Below are 13,520 nucleotides of genomic sequence, written 5' to 3'. Positions count from 1 at the left end.
CATGAACCTATAGCTTGTGCCTTGGCAGTTTGCTTTTGTGGAAGAAGTTCAGCTTGAGACTGTAGTTGCTGTAGTTTTGCTGCTTAAAAAGATGATTCAGGCAAAAATCAAATGTACCGTACTTTCCCCTTACCCTAGATGTAGTTGACATAGACTTACTCCTTTGGTTTCTAAAACTGTATGACTTTATGTTTAATAAACAGACAAACGATTTGACACAATATCAAGGTTTTAGATAGCTGCTACTTAGCTAGACAGTGCATATCTGTTCTTTTTGTAGGTAACAGTATAGAAGTCACACAAGCAAGTCTATTTGAGAATTCTTAACAACATGACTCAATTCAAGGCAAATATGTGATGATTTATGCTTTCACTTGACCAAAGGAGAAAGTGTCTGGATAATTTTGTACATTTAGTATATTTGATTACATAATTACACTGGAATAATATTGAAAAAAGTCAAGTAAAAGTAATTAGCAAGAATAAATTGTAATTGCCAGAATACAGTATGTTTAGAACAAGTGACTCCTGTCTAGTCATGTAGAGTTAACTTCATACTTTACATACAAAACATGCTTTTTCTGTTCTGCTCCAAACAGCAAAGCTCATACTGACAGATATTTGATTTATTCGATACACTCCTCTCTCTGTTTTGTGGTCCCCGCTGAGGTGATGATAGTCAGTGATGGTCGGCAGTCACAAGGAGCAGAGAGTGCCGTGTGTGAACTTGAGTTTTAACTGAGAGAATCATGTTCAGTGGTTGGTTAAATAGATCCCCACAACCATATTTCCAGAGTATTTCGGTCTCAGGTGTCTTCCAGTGTTCAAAAGGATTTCAATAAGTCAAGCTTGTGAAAGGGAAATTAGAAAAGAGGCATAGTTTATATAAAGGACAGAAAGGTAGGAAAATCTTTCTATAGGAGGTTGGCTTTCAGGGTGGTAAGTTTTTCCAGTGTCTCCTGTAGTACCTATAGGGATTCCTTGGCCGTAACCTTTCTTTTGCATAACCGCAGTGTAATTTGTTCCAAGTAATCTTGTTTTATTCTGTCTGAACTTTTTTTCATTTAACTTAATTCCACTTTATGTCATAAAATTGACTGTAAGACTTTTAAAACCATCACACTACATGCTTATTTGCCATAGCAGAACAAGCTATTTTCATGGCATCCCTAACACTGCTTAGTTTAGTATAAACACATAGTTTAGTATAGAGTCATCTTTTGGTGCTATCTAGAACTATAAAGATACTCTATCATTAAACCATGCAAAAATCATTTTAAACATACAAATGGTGTTATCATTATTCTATATAAAGATGGAAGTGAAGTACCTTCGAGGAACCCAATTTTTTAAGGCTACAGTATAGTATAGCATCTGAGTACTTTGCAGCCCTGAAGTGTTCTTTGAAATAATGTTGCTTTCCTCAAAGATCCTTTTTTTGTAAATTAAGTGTGCTAGTATTAAGAACATTTTCAAATAGTTCCAGGAACCAGGAACCATTTAAGAACCTTTTTTAGGAGTGTATGGGTTTCACATGCAGTTCGTACTGTTTGGGCATATGAAAATATGTCATATGTAAAAATATGTCATCTTGGATGCAGCTAATATATCTGCAAGCTGCAGGAGCTTGTCATGTGTTTAGCTAATGCTAATGCTTTTCTTTTCTTATTGTCCCTAGGTTCAGTCACAATTCCGCAGTCAGTACTCTAAATTAAAGAGACACTGACTGATTTATTTACAAGGTGTTACAGACATCCTTTGTCTGCCAAGTGTGATTTTCATATAAATAACCATCAAGAATATAAACCTTGAAAACCTAGTTCCAAACAGCTGGAGGATATGCGAATTATGTGCTCTTGACTGTTTTCAAGGCCTGATGGCTTACAGACTTGAAAGTGTTGTGTCCTCCTTCAGTTGTGTTATCAGTTTTCACTCATCCTCGCAATCTTGCAAGTCAAGATCAGCATCCATCATTTTCCACTGGGGAATGGCCATCTTTCAGAGAGCAGAGGGAGATGAGAAACGGAGGGACATAGTTTATGCCCTGAGCCATAAACTCAGAGCACCTTCTAAGAAGCAGCTGTGGCGCTGTGAATCTGTGGATTATATAGAAATAGCATGTGTGGACATGGAAACGTGGATAATAAAATGAATGCTGTCAAAATCAATGCTTTCTACTGATAACTAATACAACAGAATTTGTTTTATCACACAGTATTTGCTACTCTTATAATAATACATTTGTTTGTGCACATGCAGATATACCTATATCCAGACAGAGGACATGTGTTTGGACTGTTCCTGAGGACACAGTGCCACCTTGTGGTATGTTTGTGCACTTTTCTTAATTGTATTATGGGAAATGTCTCCCTCTGCTGGTTACACTTTATAAAATTAAGATTTTATGTGTTAAAACCTTATTACACCACTCAGGGTGTTTGGCTGGTTTGCACTAATACAGATTAAAGGGACCATGTCTTACATTTTTTAGATTTTATTTTAATCCCTGAGTTTAACTTATATAATAATTATATAAAAGTCAGAGTAGGTCCACACATCACCACACAAATGCTTCATACACAAATGCTTACTTCAACTCCAAATTAAAGCTAACTAAAAATATAGCTTTTTGATAAATTACCTGTAGGCTAGTTGATTAGTAGGCAGTTTGCATGATGATAATGTACATTTAAAATCCTAGTATTTTGGAACCAGTGAAAAGTTTTGTTTGTTATTGTTAAGTAAATTAAAATCTTAACTGGTTTAATGCTTATTTTTGTTTAATTTTTTAATGCTGTTAATATAATTGATAGAAACAGCTTTACACTCTTAAAAATCATGCCAAAATAGTTCTCTGCGCACTGCCATAGAAGAACCATTTTTGGGCACCTACCTATAGTTTTTCATTAGATGTTTCATTGGAGAATATTTTTTATAAATGAGATGTGTACGTGAGTGTAAAGAACATTCTTCTTTCATTTAAAAAATCTCCTCAAAATTCTCAGAAGAACCATTAAATTGATACAGAGCTGTGGTCTCCAACCTCATCCTGGAGAGCTACATTAGTGAGCTAGTGTAGTTCCAATCACAATTTGCCACATCTGCTCCAGCTAATCAAACTCTTTCCAAGTCCCTGTTTGGCTGGATCAGGTGTTTTATTGGGCAGCTTATTGGGTACAGGCTGGAACACAGCTGTGCAGGACGGTAGCTCTCCAGGACCAAGGTTAGAGATCACTGGTATAGAATCTTTATATTATGCGAATATGATTAAAACAAATTTTGATGTGATTGCCCTTGTAGTGCATAATTTTTAGAACAAGTGTAAACATACAATGGTGGTGTGATCCCAATCCCCAGAGGGGTTCATATTAGCTCAGAGATGTGTGTGGTTTGTTTGAAATATGAACACAAAACCAAGCAAAGGCATTTAAACACCAAACAATAAAAAATAGTGTGGTTCTGAATATTAATTGAATAATATCCCAGTTTTGTTTTCAAACTGAAATCATCAATCATGAAGTCTGTCCAATTAGTTGTGACCTTTTTGTTGAGTGGATCAGACACAGCAGTACTGCTGGAGTTTTGAAACGCCTCCGTGTCACAGCTGGACTGAGAATAGTCCACCAACCAAAAATATCCAGCCAACAGCATCCTGTGACCACTGATGAAGGACTAAAGGACGATTAGCACAAACTTGGCAGCAGCTGATGAGCTGTTGTCTCTGACTTTACATCAACAAGGTGGACTGACAAGGTAGGAGTGTCTAATAGAGTGGACAGTGAGTGGAGACAGTGTTTAAAAACTCCAGCAGCACTTGTGTCTGATCTACTTGTACCAGCACAACACTCACTAACACACCACCACATCAGTGTTACTGCAGTGCTGAGAATGATCCACCTCCCAAATAGTACCTACTCTGTGAGGGTCCATGGGGGTCCTGACCACTGAAGAACAGGGTAAAATGGGGCTAACAAAGTATCAGAGAAACACATGGACTACAGCCTGTAATTGTAGAACTGCAAAGTGCAACTATACAGTAAGTGGAGCTGATAAAATGGACAATGAGCGTAAAAACAAGGAGCTGGTCATAGTGTTATGCCTGAAAATAAAAATAAATTTTATTTTAAAGTAAGTATTTTTGGCTCAGATGGCAAATGGGAAAGTAACAGAGCTCTTGCATCCCTTTAAAATCTCTGACTAATAAACTACATCTTTAATTTGTTGCACTGTAGTTGCTGCAGTGTGAAACCAGCCGCATCGAATGAAAAACATGCAGTATCACAAACTCCTGTGCAGACGTCATCAAATGAACTAGGTGTGAAAACAGCTTGCAGCATAAGTGTTTTTATGCGACCCTGAAATGGTTCTTCTAGGCCATCACTCATAGAACCCTAGAGGTCCATTTTTTATTTTAAAACAAATGTTAAAATGTTGGTTCAGTCAGAACAATCAGAGTTCCTGCCAATCACAGAACACAGATAAAAGCAAAGTGGAAAGTAAATGCCTGGGGTCTTAATTATCATTGCGTGGCCTGTTGCAAATGTTACAAGGACGGGTAAGAAAACACTTCAGCCTGAAGGTAACAGGACAGAAGCAGAGCTACTCCGTCAGTTCTTTCAGATGGTGGTTCTAACCTCCTGTCTCAGCCTTAGCAAACGATAGAAGGCTGATTGGTATTATCTGTCCTTGTTCTGCTTTTGCACTCAGCATAAAGTCGCTAGTGTAGATGCAATCAGATAATTGCACCTTGCCCAATGTTGAATGGTGACTCATTTACCTGCAATTTTAGCTTTCAAACAAGTTTGTTTGATTTTTATCTGGGGACAGAATTGTTAACTTCCTCTTGCTGAAGTCTCTCCAACTTGGACAGTTTATTTTTTTCTTTCCCCACAAACGCAGTGATTGTTGTTTGGATGGTCATGATACTGAAGATAGATGTTTTGGAGGAAGGTATTTTCTCTGTCTCTCGTTTGTTCTCTGGCTGAAGTTCTGTGGTGTTTCAACAACACTCTGAGTATTCAGTGTTCTCATCAGCAGCTTTAGGGCAGCAAGATGCCAACCTATATAACATCTTCTCCACTCTCTATAGCATCTCCCTCACTGGAGACTAAACTCTGCAGGAAAGTATAGCTTTAGGAGGGTTGCAGACTACTTCCCTAGAAGAACCACTTTTGGTTTTCTAAAGAATGATTCAATGGATGCTTCAACCTTTACATAGCTTAAGAGTTCTATACATATAAATTGAATGTATTTGTTAGCACCATATGTTCAAGGCCAAAACCATTTAGGAATCTTTTTAAGAGCATACCAGAAAGACAAAAAAACAGTGTTAATTTAACATGTGTAAATGTAAGAAATCAACTTATTTGGACCAGTTCCTATTTGTCCATTTGTCATAGAATGTTCACAATATATAAAGGGCAGCTGGCATAAAACAATGGAGTTATCAGGGTTTCTTTAAAAAGGCAATGAAATGGTGCAGAGCATTCAAAATGGCCTAACTGTGGATTGTTTTGCTTTTTTCAAACAAGCTTTGGCACAGTGCATAGACAGAGTGGTTTTAGAACTAAAATAGTTGGCACTGTAGCTTCTTAATAGCTTTAACATTTAATTTTGACAAAATGTCTGTGCAACATGTAGTGCAATGTTCGATTCATGCAATCCAAGCACACTTCATTAACTGTTCTTGCATGGTGGCTGTTCAGAGACCCTGCAGATACACCTTCATTTATTCCAGTTCTGCAAACTGTTTCAGAACACAGCATAATGCCCCTGAAACAGCAGTGGTTCTTGTTACTGTAGTTCTTGTTACTGTAGTCTTGTTACTGTGTCCTCAACTCTCTGAGGCGAGTTTGACTTGGCACCCACTAAATCCCTTTGTGTGACTCAGTGCTCATGCTCATGGCTAATGATGATAAAGGGGCCTCCACTCAGAGTTGCATTTGAGCTCTCTTTTGAGCTGATCTGAGATCAGTTTTATGGCCCCTTCTAATCGTTAAGCTGAGAATTTGGTAGAAGATCAGCGTGAAATGGCAATTTCCCTCTAGTAGCTTCCTGCTTGCTCTAACTTCTGAAGAAAAGCTGATTGGATGGCTGGACCATCTAACCCATCCCTACAGGGCTGTGCTGGGGCTCAGCGATACATGCCACCTGTGGCTTGCTGGAAAACAGGATAAAAGCTCTGTGATTCCCTCATATCTCAGCCCAGACCAAAGCTATTTATGGTGGCACAGTTTTGAAGGCATGCAAACCCTCAGCATGGAAGGGCATAGGGATTGCCTTGTAAAGCTCTGTTGCTTTAGATGTGGCAGCAGAAGTTGAAGCTGTGGTCATTGAATAAAGTCTGTACTTTTGATATTTTATTGAGTAATCCTTATATAATCGTGCCAGATCGAATTCTTTGGAGTGATGCCGTGGAAGAACCACTTTTAGTTCTCTTTCAGTGGTGGTTCTTCAGGGGACCATGTTTGAAAAAGAGATGTGTGAGAATGTTGAACCTTTTTAAAAGTTTAAAGAACCTCCACATAATGTTCTAAGAAGAACATTTACATTTGTATAGAACCTTTGCATTCATGCTCACAAACCATGTTGTCAAAGTGGTTCTTTTATGGCTTTGTTTAAAAGAACACTTTAAAGCAATCTTTTTTTTCTTTTTTTTTTAAGAAAAAAGGTTTCTCCACAGCCTATTGGTGAACTTGGATGATTGTAAAAATTCTTAAAGGACTCTCTCTCTCTCTCTCTCTCTATGTATATATATATATATATATATATATATATATATATATATGATGGGTTCCCTGGTATATCAAACAAGAAAATAACTATTTAAGCACTCAAATACTTTTTTGAGTTGTAATGATTCTGTATCTATATATAGAACCACTACATTCACTAAAGAACCCTTGAAGAACTCCCCATTTTTAAGGAGTTGTGACATTACACAAGAGAATCTTTTGTGGGACCTTTATTTTTAAAAGTTTATAAATAGTAATTTATAATATAATCATTTTATATTATAAAATTAGAATATTTTTTGGTGCCTTTTCTCATTATGCTGTTATTCAAAGCCTTTTTTCTTGAAGTTACTTTTCTCAGTTTATAAAATCAAGGCCCATGCAGCACACCATGTCTTATCTTTCTTTCTTTCTTTCTTACTTTCATTGCCTGAATAAGATCACATCAGTGTAGCTTTATTAGCATGTCTTTTTAACAATATTGCCAGAAATATTACCAATACATTCAGAATAATGAAATGATTTCTAAAGGTGATAGCAACAAAAAGGTGAATAAGTATGTCGCAGTGCATTTTGAAAAAGTAATATAAAATATAATAATGTTTATAAAAACTGCCATCACATATCTAATCAGTGATCATGTGCTGGCTGTGATTACCATGAGGGCACTAAGTCCAGACATCAGAGATTGCATTGTTCCACCAGAATAACAGACAGCTGAGGGAAAGAGAATTCAGCACCATGGACAACAGCCACCTGTCAGACTGCAGCAGCCATGTGGGTGTACAGAGGCACCTAAAATCAATCATCAAAAGCACCTGTTGCCATACTTGGTAGACAGCCTTGCGAAGGACCACTGTTAGTGCTATAAGGACCAGGGCTGAATTACTTCTTGTGATTACATCAGCGTGTACCAGAGAGCACAGAAAATAATATCAACTAATAATATCATGGTTCACATCCTTTACCTATCATCAAGTGAAAATTAGTAACTCACGTCCCTACCTAACACATTGTTTCACTTGGGAACACCTCATGGTGTGGAAGGAAATTGTAGAAAGACTTTTGATTCACAACATCATATCAAATCAAAAATAATAATTACATTTTCCCATTTATCAGTAATAATAGAGTACCCTGCAAAAATCAGACACTGCCCTTCGTCTGTTTAATTTCCAGGCAAAATGACCATTAAATATAAGCTGTTCATTATTCATCAGCATAAAATAAGCACAAAATGCACACTTATAAGAAGATTACAGAGAAGTCTTGATAACTAGATAACTCAGTTTTCTCAGTATTTAGTGTTTTCACCCTTTGTCTATTACAGCTTCCATTCTTTTCAGGGGGCTTGCTTTCAGTTTTCAGAAAGTGGGAATATTTTTCCACACTTCCAAAGTTTGAAGTTGATTGCATTTTTTGCTTCTGATGATCATAGATGTACCAAGCACATTCAGTGATGTTGAGGTCTGGACTCTGGGGTGCTCAGTGTTTTTTTTGACAGCTATACATCCTTTCATAACCATCAAGCTCACTTATCTTCTCACAGTGGAGAAATGGACAGCAATAATGGATAAAAATCCAAGCTTTATGGTGATAGTTTTGGTGGTATTTTTCTTATCTTGTTACACTTAATTAAGAGTCCCATTTTTTTAAGTACAGTTTTGGAAAGTCCTGTTTTTTTTTTACTTATTATCATTTGGGTTTCCCTTCTTTATGCAAGTGGATTATCTTATTTATGATCTAATCAAAAATATTTCCTGAAAAATGAATAGCATGTAATGGCCATACGTAAAAGAGATTAATGTATTTGCATAACCTTTTTTTTTTTTGGCTGTCCTTTTATATGTTGATTGAAGTGAAGATAGCAGATTTGAGGTGTGATGAGAGCATGTCCCCCACATTCATGGCCCATGAAAAGGGGAGAAAAATCTTTTTAGATAGCTTTGAATATAGAGGAGGGGGAAAGTGCGTTCTGGCTGATTGAAGATTATGGCAGAAAGGGGTTGGGTTGATATGCTTCCCTGTCAGACAACATGACAAGAGCCTCCTCAGGCTTCCCCTTATTTGCATAATCCTGATGAATATGACAAAAGTGAAGATGGGCTGAAATACATTTTAATTGGACGACTTTTTTTTTCTTTTTTGCTTCACTGGCACCATGTCACTTTTGAAAGGACAAAGGGGAATGAAAATGGCTCTGTGTGCTTTGGCTACTGATGAGTTATTCAGGTGGGAATAAGGATGTCTCCTGCCTGATTAAATGGCTGATATTCTTTTTGATTGCTTTAAATGAACTTTTTTGAAATCTTCCCTACCTAAGATGGTTGCATTGATAGTTCCTGATGTACCTGACAAAATCATACAAAGGTTCTATAAGCTTTGCCATAATTTCTTCAGGTCATTCACAAGCAGGTCAAATCATAGCATGTAGGCTACATTCTTAAGGCTTTTTTCCTATTGGTAAAATGCACTTAGCTCACCTCTGGAGACCAAACAGACAGAACACTTGTGCTCAGATCACATGATTTGCTTCTTTATTTGCCCCATTTTTGAAGTCTGACCAACCATTATGTTAGCAAGAACTCCACAAGAGTGCATATGGCACAGTGGGCCCAAGCAGATCGATCCAAACAGAGGTTATGGAAGAGTTGAGCAGAAGCTTGGCCGCTGAGGTGAGGTGGAAAACTTTGGCCTTTCACTTCACATCAGCATCACTTGAACTCCACTCAAGCGACACAGAGCAGAACAGCTGTGGCCGCTGGGTGACCAAGTCATCTCTACTCAATCTAGTGTATATAAATTCTAGCCACACAGTGACTCTCCAGCTTTGAAGTCACAGATTAAGCCTTGCCATGTATTAAACAGCCACATTAAAAGTCCCTTTAAATCTATCTATTCAGAAGCACAGCCATCAGACTGAAACTCAGTAGTAAGTGCCGCATGGCCGTTCAAAAGTTTGGTATCACTTGTCATGTTTAACACTGCTATTATTTAATTCATTTGTGACTTAAGGACTTGACTGAGCTGTTATAAAATAGACACCAGAATGTATTGGTAGATGTCATATTCATTAAGTATTTTGGGAACAGCAATTAGTCATAATGCTATAATGATCTGTTTTTATTAAATTCTTGTCAAGTTATCTGCTTTCAGATTCGATTACCACTTTTCAAATATTAGGTATTCTGAGTTATGAAGTATTGTAAGGTATCATGAACTCATTTTCTGTTATACAGCTTTCCCATTTATTATGGAATAAACTACAAATCACTTCATCATTGTGGACATGTCTAAAATTTCTTATTTTTTAAACCTTCCTGCTATATCTTTTCAAAGTTGAAGAGTAGGAACTTCATAACAGAATGTTTTTTTAAACATACTTGCAGTTAAATAGGTTTTATTGTTTTGAAAAATGGTGGCATGGTGGCGCGGTGGGTAGTGCTGTCGCCTTGAGAAGAAGGAGGACCTGGGTTCGATTCTCCAGCTGGGTGACCAGAGTCCTTTCTGTGTGGAGTTTGCATGTTCTTCCCGTGTCTACGTGGGTATCCTCCAGGTACCCTGGTTTCCTCCCACAGTCGACAGACATGCAGTCAGGCAAATTGGACCTGGTAAATTGCCCCTAGGTGTGCATGTGTGTATGTCTGTCTGCCCTGTGATGGGCTGACAACCTGTCTGGGGTGTATCCTGCCTTCCGCCCGATGACAACTGGGATAGGCTCCAGCACACTCCTGGTATCCGTCAAACCCAGATTTAATTGCCAGATAGTGAATTTAATTCATCAGATAGTAAGTGTAATTCATCTTTTCAGAAAATGTGTTTCCACTACTCCAGAATCATGGCGTGCTTTATACCACTCCAAAACACATTTGGCATTACCCATAGCTTTGTGGCTGAATTGCTCCTAGATGCTTCCATTTCAAGTAATTGCACTTACACTTGACTGGGACAGATCTAACAGAGCAAAAAGTTCACAAACTGACTTGTGGCATTCTATGACAGGGCCACGTTTAAAGTCACTGAACTCTTCAGTACAACACATTCTGCTGCTAGTGTTTGTCTATGGAGATTGCATGGCTATGCTTGATTTTTTCCACCTGTTAGAAATGGATTGGATTGTAACACTGTAACACTCAATAATTAGCAGGGGTGTATACATACTTTTGGCTATATACACTCTCAGAAAAAAAGGTACAAAACTGTCACTGGGGCAATACCCCTCTTGTCACTGTGGTGGTACCCTCAGGGGTATATCCCAGTGCTTTTACTCAAAGAACATAATTGTACCATAATCCATTGAAATTATATTTTCTAAACTGTACTGACTCCACACACCCCTTCTCGTCTCCAGGCTTTTTATTTTATTTTTCTGATTTAAAATGTTTGATTATGAAAAGGTACAAATATCTACTTTTCCACTAGGAAAAACTCATGTAAGGTACAACATTGGACCTTTAAAACAGCGTTCTAACTTTTGAGGGTACACTTACATTGTTTGTACCTTGGTGAATGAATCATGTACCTGCGTAGTACCTTTATTTCTAACAGTGTAGTGTATATTCATCTATATTTCAGCTGTCCAGATGAAGCTGTTCAAAAATGAATTGAAGAGAAAATAAATGTATGATGTGTACACAATGATAAGCAGAGCTATAAATGTTTCTAAAATGTATTAGTTTTATGACATAAAAAGTGAAATTGTGGTGATCAAATATCAAGACAGGTAACTTGACAAAAGATTGTTGTAAATAGACAATTACAATATATTGTTTATCATGTAATAGCTTTTAGTTTATGTAATGCTTGAATTAATGAAACGCTTGAAACATCTGTGTATTTTGGTGTGGTGTACTCTACACTGTATAAGTCATAATTGTTTAAAAAAATAACTGAAATTATTGATAATGTGTGATTTAATGTTGAGTGATTACAGACTTTTGAAGGATAGTGTATGTAGGCCTCCATGTTCAGACAATGGGACGAGTGCCTTGCTGACAGATGTGCAGACAGTCACTCAGAATCAGTACACAAGAAATCCATTCATTGTGGTACAGAAGCCCTGCCCTCACCTCCTCCCACTGCCACTCATGGCTGACCTGAGAGTCAAAGGTTAAGTGGTCCTGGGCAGTGGGCACTAAAGGGAATCCAACAGGTGTGCTGCACACAAAAGGCAGGGTCAGGTGTTGGGGTGTGGGTGCTGTAACAACTGCTGCTACTGTACAGAACGAACCTGCTTGTGTTTCTCACTGCCCTTTGTTCATGTTGCTTGCCGTTTCTGCTGCTCCAGGGTGACGAAAGAGCAGGGCTTTTGACACAGTGCTTATGCAATAGGCAGGCATTTAAAGAGCGGCTGGTTAGTGTTGAAGGGCTTTGTATTCAGTCAAGGGTTAATAAGTAGCTTTACGATGAGATCAGTATGCATCTGTAACTTGATATTAGCTCTCTAAATAGGTAAATTCCCTTCTGACTACACAGACATTAGCTTAATTAGCCAAAATGGCCATAACAGGCCTTTAGTTGACCCAGTCCATGTATGGTAAAACAGTCTGTTTTGAGATCATCATAGTTGTGATGTCACTTTTCAGTTCTGTACATTTCAATCCAGACTGCTTTTTGAATGAGACAGATAAAAGGGTAGCAGGTCAGAACCCAGTTAAAATCATTGATCCTTATAAAAGGCACGGTAATACAAATGTTGTATCTAAAAATGTTTTAAAATGTATGTATCACACTCAACATATGTACTGGTTTATGTTATGTTAATTTATTTATTGTTTATTATTTATTATTATTTATTTCTTTGGAATTCATTGTTTTTGTGATGTCATAAAAGCCAGTGCATTTACATATGTCTACCTATTTAACCTATGATAGAATAGCACATTCACATTGAAGTTACAAGTGTTTTTAGTCTGGATCACTTTTCGATATAGGGCACCCGAACAGACTTAAAGGCATATAAACAGAAACAGCCTATTTAATTCTAAGAGACAAAGAGATGTTTGAAAACGGTCATGTAAAATCAAATTATGACAAAAACGTTGTACATGAACTTACAAGAGAAACCAAATAAAATAGAAGGAACATGTGTAATACTTGTCCTTTAAAATTGGACTGGGGGACTGTATGTCTGCATAAATGTCACACACCAATAGATTACATCAACATTATTACCAAAAGTAATTCAACTGAAAGACAAAACTATGCTGAATTAATCTGTTTTTCATTTCATGTTTGAATTGAATATGAAATCACTTCTTTCAGTTTGTGTAACATATTGCGTAGTTTCCAAGCAATCTGTCTCCCATTAGAAGTGACAAAATGTCTTTTAATTACAATATTGAAAAGAGCCTGATCCATTTGATTTCTTTCAGTTGAGCTCCTCCAAAAATCAAGCCTGGCATTTCCCTGCTCTTGTAAGCACTTCACTGCCTGATAGGAGTGATGGATGGATAGTGAGTGCTTCACTCTTCACCCTCTTGACTCTCATTACCAGCTGGTAAGTACGCACTTGTTAAACTAGCTGATGGAGGTCGCTCACAACTATAGTGCGCAGTGCCAGCACATACACTGCATTCGCTGAAAACTATTTAATAGTGACTCTGGCGACCTTAAGAGCTACTAATTAATTGGAATGTGCTTTCTGCTTGACACCCTGATTACTCAAGGAGATCAGATGTTAATGAAACTTTTACATGAACCTTTTTTTAGCAACATTTCCACAAAATGCCCACCGTCTGCAGCTTTGCGTCTATCTTATGAACTTTTATGAAAACCTTATCTTTT

The 13,520-nt window shown here is 37.4% G+C and overlaps 1 long non-coding RNA gene across 3 annotated transcripts in view; it reads left to right on the top strand.

Annotated features, from left to right (window-relative positions):
- Positions 1–13,227, top strand: part of LOC119262099 — a 126,563-nt gene extending 113,336 nt beyond the window's left edge. For 2 of the 3 annotated variants that reach the window (XR_005129424.1, XR_005129421.1), the window contains exon 4: positions 13,109–13,227. This is a non-coding gene — a long non-coding RNA (uncharacterized LOC119262099). Of the gene's footprint in view, positions 1–2,259; positions 2,321–13,108 lie in introns of those variants that run through there. The other variant, XR_005129422.1, reaches the window with a different exon arrangement.
- Positions 13,228–13,520: the final 293 nt, after the last annotated feature.

Source organism: Pygocentrus nattereri, chromosome 22 (genome assembly GCF_015220715.1).
Source record: "Pygocentrus nattereri isolate fPygNat1 chromosome 22, fPygNat1.pri, whole genome shotgun sequence".
Lineage (NCBI taxonomy): Eukaryota > Metazoa > Chordata > Actinopteri > Characiformes > Serrasalmidae > Pygocentrus > Pygocentrus nattereri.
The sequence above is the reverse complement of the archived record's forward strand: the minus strand, read 5'-3'. Positions and strand labels throughout refer to the sequence as shown.